The sequence below is a fragment of the Gorilla gorilla genome, chromosome 10, assembly GCF_029281585.2.
Source record: "Gorilla gorilla gorilla isolate KB3781 chromosome 10, NHGRI_mGorGor1-v2.1_pri, whole genome shotgun sequence".
Lineage (NCBI taxonomy): Eukaryota > Metazoa > Chordata > Mammalia > Primates > Hominidae > Gorilla > Gorilla gorilla.
The window spans coordinates 52,026,944-52,038,763 of NC_073234.2; the positions used below are offsets into that span (position 1 = coordinate 52,026,944).

At 45.9% G+C, this 11,820-nt stretch overlaps 1 long non-coding RNA gene across 1 annotated transcript in view; it reads left to right on the plus strand.

Annotated features, from left to right (window-relative positions):
- LOC109029056 (uncharacterized) overlaps nucleotides 1-11,820 on the plus strand; it is a 34,206-nt gene that overhangs the window by 14,813 nt on the left and 7,573 nt on the right. The window contains exons 3-4 of the long non-coding RNA XR_002008051.2: nucleotides 7,916-8,002; nucleotides 8,582-8,712. This is a non-coding gene — a long non-coding RNA (uncharacterized lncRNA). The remainder of the gene's footprint in view (nucleotides 1-7,915; nucleotides 8,003-8,581; nucleotides 8,713-11,820) is intronic.

Here is an 11,820-nt window from a genome sequence, read left to right on the forward strand (position 1 = left end):
TCTAGGACGTGAGGAGCCCCTCTGCCTGGCTGCCCAGTCTGGAAAGTGAGCGTCTCTTCCCGGCCGCCATCCCATCTAGGAAGTGAGGAGCGTCTCTGCCCGGCAGCCCGTCGTCTGAGATGCGGGAAGCGCCTCTGCCCCGCCGCCCCGTCTGGGATGTGAGGAGCGCCTCTGCCCGGCCGCGACCCCGTCTGGGAGGTGAGGAGCGTCTCTGCCCGGCCGCTCTGTCTGAGAAGTGAGGAGACCCTCCGCCCGGCAACCGCCCCGTCTGAGAAGTGAGGAGCCCCTCCGCCCGGCAGCCACCCCGTCCGAGAAGTGAGGAGCCCCTCCGCCCGGCAGCCACCCCGTCTGGGAAGTGAGGAGCGGCTCCGCCCCGCAGCCACCCCGTCCGGGAGGGAGGTGGGGGTCAGCCCCCGCCAGGCCAGCCGCCCCGTCCGGGAGGGAGGTGGGGGGGCCAGCCCCCCGCCCGGCCAGCCGCCCCATCCGGGAGGGAGGTGGGGGGGTCAGCCCCCTGCCCGGCCAGCCGCCCCGTCCGGGAGGTGAGGGGCGCCTCTGCCCGGCCGCCCCTACTGGGAAGTGAGGAGCCCCTCTGCCCGGCCACCACGCCGTCTGGGAGGTGTACCCAACAGCTCATTGAGAACGGGCCATGATGGCAATGGCGGTTTTGTGGAATAGAAAGGGGGGAAAGGTGGGGAAAAGATTGAGAAATCGGATGGTTGCGGTGTCTGTGTGGAAAGAAGTAGACATGGGAGACTTTTCATTTTGTTCTGTACTAAGAAAAGTTCTTCTGCCTTGGGATCCTGTTGATCTGTGACCTTGCCCCCAACCCTGTGCTCTCTGAAACATGTGCTGTGTCCACTCAGGGTTAAATGGATTAAGGGCGGTGCAAGATGTGCTTTGTTAAACAGATGCTTGAAGGCAGCATGCTCGTTAAGAGTCATCACCACTCCCTAATCTCAAGTACCCAGGGACACAAACACTGCGGAAGGCCGCAGGGTCCTCTGCCTAGGAAAACCAGAGACCTTTGTTCACTTGTTTATCTGCTGACCTTCCCTTCACTATTGTCCTATGACCCTGCCAAATCCCCCTCTGCGAGAAACACCCAAGAATGATCAATAAAAAATAAATAAATAAATAAAAGAAAAGAAAAGATGAGTTTGGAAGTGTTCCTGTCTCTTCAGGTTTTTGAAAGAGTTTGAGAAGGATTGGTGTTAATTTTTCTTTTGGAGGGGCAGGGGTCCTTGTTACGTTACCAAGACTGGTCTCAAATTCCTGGGCTCAAGCAATACTCCCAACTCAGCCTAGCTGGGATCACAGCCAGGTGCCACCGCACCCGGCTCCTTTTCTTTTCTTTTCTTTTTTCTTTTTTTTTTTTTTTTGTTTGAGACAGAGTCTCGCTCTGTCACCTGGCTGGAGTACAGTGGCGTGATCTCAACTCACTGCAACCTCCGCCTCCCAGGTTCAAGCAATTCTATACCCTCAGCCTTCTCAGTAGCTGGGACTACAGGCATGCGTCGCCACACCCAGTTAATTTTTGTTTTGTTTTGTTTTGTTTGTAGAGACAGAGTTCCACCATGTTGCCTAGGCTGGTCTCAGACTCCTGAGCTCGAAGTGATCTGCCCCTCTCGGCCTCCTGAAGTGTTGAGATTACAAGTGTGAGCCACTGTGCCTGGCCCCGGCTCCTTTTTTTCAACTGTTTGGTAGAATTCACCAGTGAAGCCATCAGGTCCTGGTATTTTCTTTGCTGGGAGGTTTTTTTTTTTTTTTTTTGAGACGGAGTTTCGCTCTGTCGCCCAGGCTGGAGTGCAGTGGTGCGATCTTGACTCACTGCAAGCTCTGCCTCCCGGGTTCACGCCATTCTCCTGCCTCAGCCTCCCGCGTAGCTGGGACTACAGGCGCGCGCCACCATGCCCGGCTAATTTTTTTGTATTTTTAGTAGAGACGGGGTTTCACCGTGTTAGCCAGGATGGTCTCGATCTCCTGACCTCGTGATCCACCCGTCTCGGCCTCCCAAAGTGCTGGGATTACAGGCGTGAGCCACCGCGCCCGGCCTTGCTGGGAGGTTTTAAATTATTGATTCAATCTGCTTGCTCATCATTGGTCTGTTCAAATTTTCTATTTCTTCATGATTCTGTCTTGGTAGGCTGTATGTTTTTAGAAATTTACCTATTTCTTCTAGGTTATTCAATTTTCTGGCATATAATTGTTCATAGTAGTCTCTTATGATCTTTTGTATTTCTGTGGTATCAGTTGTAATGCCTTCTCTTTCATTTATAATTTTATTTATTTTTGTCTTCTTTTTTTTTGTCTTCTTTTTTTCTTAGTCCAGCTAAAGGTTTGTCAATTTTGTTTATCCTTTCAAAAGACAAACTCTTGGTTTTATTGATCTTTTTTATGTTTTCCTAATCTCTTTTTTTATTTATTTCTGCGCAAATTATTATTTCCTCCTGTCGCCTAACTTTGGGCTTACCTTGTTCTTCTTTTTCTAGTTGTTTGAGGTTATTTGAATTTTTTCTTTTTTCCTTAATGTAGGCACTTATTGCTATAAATATCCTTCTTAGAACTGCTTTTGCTACATTCCTTAAATTTTTGGTATGTTGTATTTCTATTTTCCCATTTTCATTTGCCTCATTTTTAAAAATTTTTATTTATTTATTTATTTTGAGATGGAGCCTCTTTCCGTCACCCAGGCTGGAGTGCAGTGGCACAATCTCGGCTCACTGCAACCTCTGCCTCCTGGGTTCAAGCAATTCTTGTGCCTCGGCCTCCTGACTAGCTAGGATTACAGGTGCCTGCCACCACACCCAGCTGATTTTTGTATTTTTAGTAGAGACAGGATTTTGCCATGTTGGCCAGGCTAGTCTGAAACTCCTGACATCTAGTGATCTGCCCACCTCAGCCTCCAAAAGTGGCCTCAAGTTATTTTTATTTCTCTTTTCATTTCTTCTTTGACCCATTGGTTGTTCAGGAGTATGTTGTTTAATTTCCACACAAGTGTGATTTTTTCATTTTTTCTCCTATTGTTGATTTCTAGTTTTATCCACTATGATCAAAAAAGATACTTGATGTGGTTTCTGTCTTCTTAAATTTGTCAAGACTTGTTTTGTGGCCTAATGTGTAATCTGTCCTGGAGACTTCTGTGTACACTTGAGAAGAATGTGTATTTGTTGCTGTTGGATGGAATATTCTGTATATGTCTGTTAGGTTCATTTTGGCTATAGTGTTGTTCAAGTCTGCCATTTCCTTATTGATTTTCTGTCTGGATGATCTATCTATTGTTGAAAGTGGGATATTGAAGTCCCCTACTGTTGTTATGTTGCTGTCTATTTCCCCCTTCAGTTCAGTTAATATTTGCTTTATATGTTTGCTATATATAGTTATTCTGATATTGGGTGCATATATATTTACAATTGTTATATCCTGTTGATGAACTGACCCCTTTATCATAATAATAGAGGTCTGAAAACAATAAAAAGATAATGAAAAAGATTTAAGAAAATACAAATAGATTAGAAGAATTAATATTGTTAAAATGTTCATACTACTCTAAATGATCTACAAATTCAAGCAAACCCTATCAAAATTCCAATGGCAGTTTTCACAGAATAGAAAAAAAAATCAAAAAATTCATATGGAGCTACAAAGGACCCCAACTAACCAAAGCAACTTTGAGCAAAAAGAAGAAACTTCATGACATTAGTCTGGGTAATGATTTTTTTTTTCTTTTTGGAAATGAACCTAAAAGCACAGGCAACAAAAGCAAAAACAGACAAATGGGATTGCGTCAAACTAAAAGACTTCTTCACAGCAAAGGAAACAATCAACAGAGTGAAGAAACAACCTATGAAAAGAGAGAAAATGTTTTCAAATCATATATCTGAGAAGGGGTTAATATCCAGAATATGTAAGGTATTCAAACAACTCAATAGTAAAAACAAAAACAAGACCTGACTTATTTAAATGGGCAAAGGACCTCAGTAGAAATTTCCCAAAGGAAGACATAAAAATTAGCAACAGATATATTAATTTTTGTATTTTATTTTATTTTATTTTATTTTATTTTCTTGAGACAGGGTCTCGCTACATGGCCCAGGCTGGAGTGCAGTGGCGCAATCTTGGCTCACTGCAGCCTCAACCTCCTGGGCTCGAGTGATCATCCCACCTCTGCCTTGCAAGTAGCTGGGACTGCAGGTGTGCACCACCACACTTGGCTTTTTTTTCTTTCTGTATGTTTTGTAGAGATGGGGTTTCATCATGTTGGCCAGGCTGGTCTCAAACTCCCGACCATGTGATCTGCACACCTAGGCCTCCCAAAGTGCTGGGATTGCAGGCATGAGCCACTACATCCAGCTAACATATATATATTTTTAAAAATCAACATTACTAATCATCACAGAAATGCAAACCAAAACCACAATGAGATATCACTTCACACCTGCCAGAGTGGCTATTATCAAAAAGACAAAAGATGTGTGGCAGGATGTAGAGAAAAGGAGACTCTTGTACATTGTTGGTAGGAGTGTAAATTGGTACAACTACTATGGAAAACAGTATGGGGATTCCTCAAAAAATTAAAACTAGAACTACCATATGATTCAGCAATCCCACTACTGTATATATACCCAAAGGAAAGAAAATCAGGATCTCTGGCCAGACGCAGTGGCTCATGCCTGTAATCCCAGAACTTTGGGAGGCCGAGATAGGCAGATCACCTGAAGTCAGGAGTTTGAGACCAGTCTGGCCAACATGGTGAAATCCCATCTCTACTGAAAATACAAAAATTAGCTGGGTATGATGGTGCGCGCCTGTAACCCCAGCTACTTGGGAGGCTGAGGCAGGGAGAATTGCTTGAACCTGGGAGGTGGAGGTTGCAGTGAGCTGAGATCATGCCACCGCACTCCAGCCTGGGCAACAGAGAGAGACTCCATCTCAAAAAAAAAAAAAAAAAATGTCCAGTTTGCCTTACATAGACTGTTAGCAGAAGTATGAATGCTAACAACTCTGCCAGGGAGGGCTCAGAAGGAACTGAGGAGCATAGGAGAGAATCCCTGTATTATCTTAGAGAATCTCTAAGTCATCATGTTGGTAGAAATGTGAATGTTAGTGCTGACATTAAGGGCTTAGAAGGAAATGAGGAACATGTTTTTAGAAAATGGAGGAAAGGGGATTTTTTATATAGTGGTAGGAAGCTCAGCAGAATTGTGTCATAATTATGTGGAAAGCAGAATTTGTAAGGATGAACTTGGATATTTAGTGTGTTGTAAAGTGTTGAAGGTGGACTGCTTTCTTTTTGCTGCTTATAGTAAAATGTGAGAGGAGAGATAAACTGAAGGAAGAACTGTTGAGCAGAAAGGAAGCAGGACTTGGTATTTGGGAAATTCTCAGCCTACCCATATTGGTAAATATGCTCAAATTAGGCCATTCGCTGTCAGGAAACGTGCTCCGAAGAGAAATCCAAGAGTGTACCTTGGCAATCTTCTGCTAGTGCCTCGGAAGGATCAAAGATCAGATCATTCAGCCACACAATGGGCCCTTTGGAGGGTTTTGGCATGTGACTAGTGAGTCTCCTCAGTCATCTAAGCAGAAGAGAAATGAGATTATTCGAAAAGATTTGTGGCAGAGCCTCTTGTCTAATGGGGTGAATCCCTGATACATACATAGGAAACCCATTCTTGAGAATGTCATGCAGCAGAAACACTGCCAGCTTGTACTGAAAGGAACAGAGAGAGGACAAAATTAGAGAAGGCTGGGCCGGGCGCGGTGGCTCACGCCTGTAATCCCAGCACTTTGGGAGGCTGAGGCGGGTGGATCACAATGTCAGGAGAGTGAGACCATCCTGGCTAACACGGTGAAACCCCGTCTCTACTAAAAATACAAAAAATTAGCCGGGCATGGTGGTGGGCACCTGTAGTCCCAGCTACTCGGGAGGCTGAGGCAGGAGAATGATGTGAACCTGGGAGGTGGAACTTGCAGTCAGCCTAGATCGCGCCACTGCACTCCAGCTTGGGTGACAGAGTGAGACTCCATCTCAAAAAATAAATAAATAAATAAATAAAATATAAAGAAAAGAAAAAGAAAAAAAGAGGGTACTCTGGTCTTCACTTCCTCATCTCTCATTCACTCCTCTTTTTTCTTCTGACCCAATTCTGCCTTGAATCTGCTCTCACTTAGGTCTCTAGCATCTTCCTTGTTGATAAATCCTAGATTTTCCTATTGTTTTCTAACTTGGGCTCCCAGCATCATTTGGCCCAGTGCTCCCTCCTTAAAGCTTTCTCTGGCCTTGAGAAGTCAAGGCCACACTTTCCTGGTGTTCCTCCTCCATCTCAGCCTGTTAATTCTCCATATTCTCTTTAAGATTCTCCCCAAGGTTCTTTTCTTTTCTCGCTATATGCACTGTTCTTGGGTGATTTCTTTTTTCTTTTCTTTTCTTTTTTTTTTTCTTTTTTTTGAGACGGAGTTTTGCTCTTGTTGTCCAGGCTGGAGTGCAGTGGTGTGATCTCAGCTCACTGCAACCTCAGCCTCCCAGGTTCAAGTGATTCTCCTGCCTCAGCCTCCTGAGTAGCTGGGATTACTGGTGTGCGCCACCATGCCCAGCTAATTTTTTGTATTTTTGGTAGAGATGGGGTTTCATCATGTTGGCCAGGCTAGTCTCAAACTCCCGACCTCAGGTGATCCACCCGCCTCGGCCTCCCAAAGTGCTGGGATTACAGGCATGAAGCACCGAGCCCAGCCAGGTGATTTCATTTTTTCCCGTGTGTGACACCTGAGAGGTCCCATGCCCTTGTCTTTGGCTCAATCTCTCTTCCTTGTACCCAGTACAAATCACAGGCCATGAACTGGTGTAAAAGTTTTCTTTTTTTTTTTTTTTTTTTGAGACGGAGTCTCGCTCTGTCACCCAGCCTGGAGTGCAGTGGCGCGATCTCCGCTCACTGCAAGCTCCGCCTCCCGGGTTCACGCCATTCTCCTGCCTCAGCCTCCCGCGTAGCTGGGACTACAGGCGCGCGCCACCATGCCCGGCTAATTTTTTTGTATTTTTAGTAGAGACGGGGTTTCACCATGTTAGCCAGGATGGTCTCGATCTCCTGACCTCGTGATCCGCCCGCCTCGGCCTCCCAAAGTGCTGGGATTACAGGCGTGAGCCACCGCGCCCGGCCCGTAAAAGTTTTCAAACTGAAACTTTTGCTGACTTAAACACCTAAATATTTGAAACCCCAAAGCTTTTGTCTGCTTTTCCACAGTGATATTTCTCCTTTGAGGTAATAGGTGCCACTGAATGGAAGAGAGCAAAGGCATGGGGTATAAAGAATGTGTGTATATGTGTGTCCTATGCAGAGGGTGGTGGTGAAACCCTAAGCAACATCTGGTGTGACCTCATGGATTCCTGACTTCCATTCCATACCAGATAATGAGCCCAAGCCAGTCAGCAGCTGTCCCCTGGCAACTGTTACTAGTTCAGGAGTAGACACAACAAAGACATTAGCTAAACAGCCTAATGGGAAAGATTTCTATCTCATACCTGGCATCACCCAGTACCTGCTGACAGCCATTGTGGAATCATGAGGACCATCCCAAGGGCAAAGTACCCCTCCAAGGAGGAAGATGAGCCGAGCCATGGACAGGGCCTGGGTCCTTGGTGACATCATTGAGCTTCTGAATCAACCAACCTCAGAGCCTGCCCCCTACCTCTGGCTCTCTGTTATGTGAGATATTTCCTTTTTATTTTTCTATTTATTTATTTTTTTATTTATTTATGAAACAGGATCTCATTCTGTTGCCCAGATTGGAGTGCAGTGGTATGATCATAGCTCCCTGCAGCCTCCATCTCTCAGGTTCAAGCGATCCTCCCACTTCAGTATCTGGAGTAGCTGGGACTATAGGTGCATGCCACTAATTTTTGTATTTTTTGTATAGGCAGGATTGCCTTATGTCGTCCATGCTGGTCTGGAACTCCTGGACTCAAGAGATCCTCTCACCTTGGCCTCCCAAAGTGCTGAGATTACAGGTATGAGCCACCACACTCGGCCTTATTTTTCTTATAGAGGTCATCTGTTACTTGTAATAAAAATCATTCTAGCCAGGCACAGTGGCTCACGCCTGTAATCCCAGCACTTTGGAAGGCTGAGGCGGGCGGATCATGGGTCAGGAGATCGAGACCATCCTGGCTAACATAGTGAAACCCCATCTCTACTAAAAATACAAAAAATTAGCCGGGCGTGGTGGCAGATGGCTGTAGTCCCAGCTACTCCGGAGGCTGAGGCAGGAGAATGGCGTGAACCTGGGAGGTGGAGCTTGCAGTGAGTGGAGATCACGCCACTGCACTCCACCCTGGGTGACAGAGCGAGACTCTGTCTCAAAAAATAAATAAATAAATAAATAAATAAATAGCATTCTAATAGATTCAGTATCTCAAAATATCCAACCACATCTGAACTCCGGACCTGTGACGCCAGCTGCCTGGCACCCCTTCATCCCTTCCTCTTAGATGTTCCAGAGCACCTCACGCTCAGTGAGTCTAAAACTGACTTTGTTGTCTTGGGCTCCCACTTTCCCCATTTCACTTCAGTCTTCCTTTTTTTTTTAGAGCTAGAGTCTCATGATGTCGTCCAGGCTGGTATCGAACTCGGCTTCAAGCAGTCCTCTCACCTCAGCCTCTCGAGTAGCTGGCATTACAGTTGAGAGCCACTGCATCCAGCTTTGCTCTTTCTTTGAAAGGTACCGTCACCTAGCTGCCTGGTTGTTCAAGCAAAAACGTTGGTCATTGTTACTATTCCTTTTCTGCACACTGCCAATCAATCCTAGAAACTGCAGATTCCACCCCCCAGTATTTCTCAAACCCACCTCCGGTGACCATACCCATCATCATCTCTTGTATTTTTCACTGAAAAAGGCTCTGACCTGATCTCCCATCTCCTTCCAATTCTTTCTGCATATTTCAGCAAGAGTGATCTTCCTAAAATGCAGATCTGAATCACCCTCCTTATTAAAACTTTTAAGTTTCTTTCCCATTTTCTTAGGATAAATTCAGGGCCAGATGTGATGGTTCACACCTGTAATCCCAACACTTTGGGAGGCCGAGGTGGGAGGATTGCTTGAGGCCAGAAATTTGAGACCAGCATGGGCAACATAGCAAGATCCTGTATCTACAAAAAAAAAAATTAAAAAATTAACTGGGTATGGTGGCATGCGCCTGTAGTCCCAGCTACTGGGGAGGCTGAGGCAGGAGGATCACTTCAGCCCAGGAGCTGGAAGCTGAAGTGAGTTATGATAGTGCCACTGCACTTCAGCCTAGTGTCAGAGACCCTGTCTTTAAATAAAAAAAAAAAAAAAAATCCAGGTGTGGTGGCTTATGCCTGTAATCCCAGCGCTTTGAGAAGCCAAAGTGGGTGGATCACCTGAGGTCAGGAAAAATTAGCTGGGTGTGGTGGCACGTGTCTGTAGTCCCAGCTACTTGGGAGGCTGAGGGAGGAGAATCACTTGAACCTGGGAGGTGAGATCTCGCCACTGCACTCCGGCCTGGGCGACATAGTGAGACTCTGCCTCAAATAAATAAATAAATGAAAATATAAATAAATAAATTAATTAAAAAACAAAAACCTGACTGCTTTAACATGGCTTATCAAGCCCTCTGTGACTGGGCCCTTGTTCATCTTTCCAGCATCAGCGCTGTTACTTCCATTCTAGCCTTTACTCCATCATTATAAAACTGCTTTTAGTTTCCAAATTTGCTGTCTTACCTCCTGGCTGATTTCTATACCTAGAAAGTCCTTCTCTCCTTGCTTCACCAGACTAAGTCCCGCTCATTCTTCAGTGGTCAGTGTGATGTCACGTCCTGTGGGAAGCCACGCCTCCTGCCTAAGCCTGGCTTAGGTGCTTATCTTCATATCAACACCACTACCTGCTTAGTATCCCAGACAGCACTCCTCAGGAGGTTGAAATTGTCTGCTTATGTTGCCTGTCTCCCCCACCCCAAACTGTAAATTCCTTGAGATCAGGGACTCTGACTTATTCCTTGCACCTAGCACCATAGCTGAGTGAAGAAGATCATCTTAAATTCAGGTGTGAATTTTGACTTGAAGGCAAGGGTAGGACGGAATGGAGGAATGGAGTTGGAAGTTGGAAGACAGCATGGGTGTTTCTTTTTTTTCTTTTTTTCTTTTTGTGGAGACAGGGTCTTACTTTATCACCCAGGCTGAAGTGCAGTGGCACTTTTCTTGGCTCACTGCAACCACGACCTGGGCTCAAGTGATCCTCCTACCTCAGCCTCCCAAGTAGCTGGGACCACAGGCTCATGCCACCATGCCCGGCTAATATTTTAATTTTTGTAGAAATGGGGTCTCTCTGTGTTGCTGAGGCTGGTCTCGAACTCCTGGCCTCAAACCATCCTCCCACCTTGGCCACCCAAAGTGCTGGGATTACAGGCATGAGTCTCCACACCTGGTCAGGAAATAGACATTTTCAAGCAGAGGCAGGGATGGTAATGGCATAATCTGATTTACTAAGGGTATTGAATAGATATAGGCAGGTGGCAGAGCAGGCCAGGGGAAGGAAACCATTGATAATGTAGATAATGTGACCCAGGCAAGATATGATGCTGGCCTGGACTAAGATGTTGGTAATGGGGATGGAGAGAACCAGACAGACTTGAAAGAGAGTTAAGAAGTAGACTTCATACCAGGCACAGTGGCTCATGCCTGTAATCCCAGCATTTTGGGAGGCTGAGGTGGGAGGATCACTTGCGCCCAGGAGTTTGAGACCAGCCTAAGCAACATAGGGAGGCCTTATCGCTACAAAAAATGGAAAAATTTGCTATGAGTGGTGGCAAGTTTCTGTGGTCCCAGCTACTCAAGAGGCTGAGGTGGGAGGATCACTTGAACCCAGGAGGTCAAGGTTGCAGTGAGCTATGATCGTGCCACTGCACTCCAGCCTGGGTGGCAGAGTGAGACCGTCTCAAAAAAAAAAAAAGCCTAACATGATGTCTTGTGCCTGTAATCCTAGCATTACTTTGGGCAGCTGAGGCAGGAGGATCATTTGAACCCAGGATTTCAATACCAGCCTGGGTGACATAGCAAGACCCCATCTCATGAAGCAAATTTAAAAATTATTTTTTGGGCTGGGCGAGGTGGCTCACGCCTGTAATCCCAGCATTTTGGGAGGCCGAGGCGAGCAGATCATGAGGTCAGGAGATGGAGACCATCCCGGCTAACACGGCGAAACCCCATCTCTACTAAAAATACAAAAAAATTAGCCGGGTGTGGTGGCAGGTGCCTGTAGTCCCAGCTACTTGGGAGGCTGAGGCAGGAGAATGACATGAACCCGGGAGGCGGAGCTTGCAGTGAGCCGAGATCGCGCCACTGCACTCCAGCCTGGGTGACAGAGCAAGACTCCATCTCAAAAAAAAAAAAAAAATATTTTTGGCTGGGTGCAGTGGCTCACGCCTGTAATCCCAGCACTTTGGGAGGCCGAGGTGGGTGAATCACTTGAGGTCAGGGGTTCGAGACCAGCCTGACCAACATGGTGAAACCCTGTCTGTACTAAAAAAACTTTACAAAATTAGCTGGGCATGGTGGCGCACACCTGTAATCTCAGGTATTCGGGAGGCTGAGGCAGGAGAGTTGCTTGAACCCGGGAGATGGAGTTTGCAGTGAGCGGAGACTGAGCCACTGCACTCCAGCCTGGGCAACAAGAGCAAAACTCCATCTCAATAAATAAATAAATAAATAAATAAATAAATAAATAATTTTGTGTGTGTGTGTGTGTGTGTGTGTGTATATATATATATATATATATATATATATTTTTTTTTTTTTTTTTTTTTTTTTT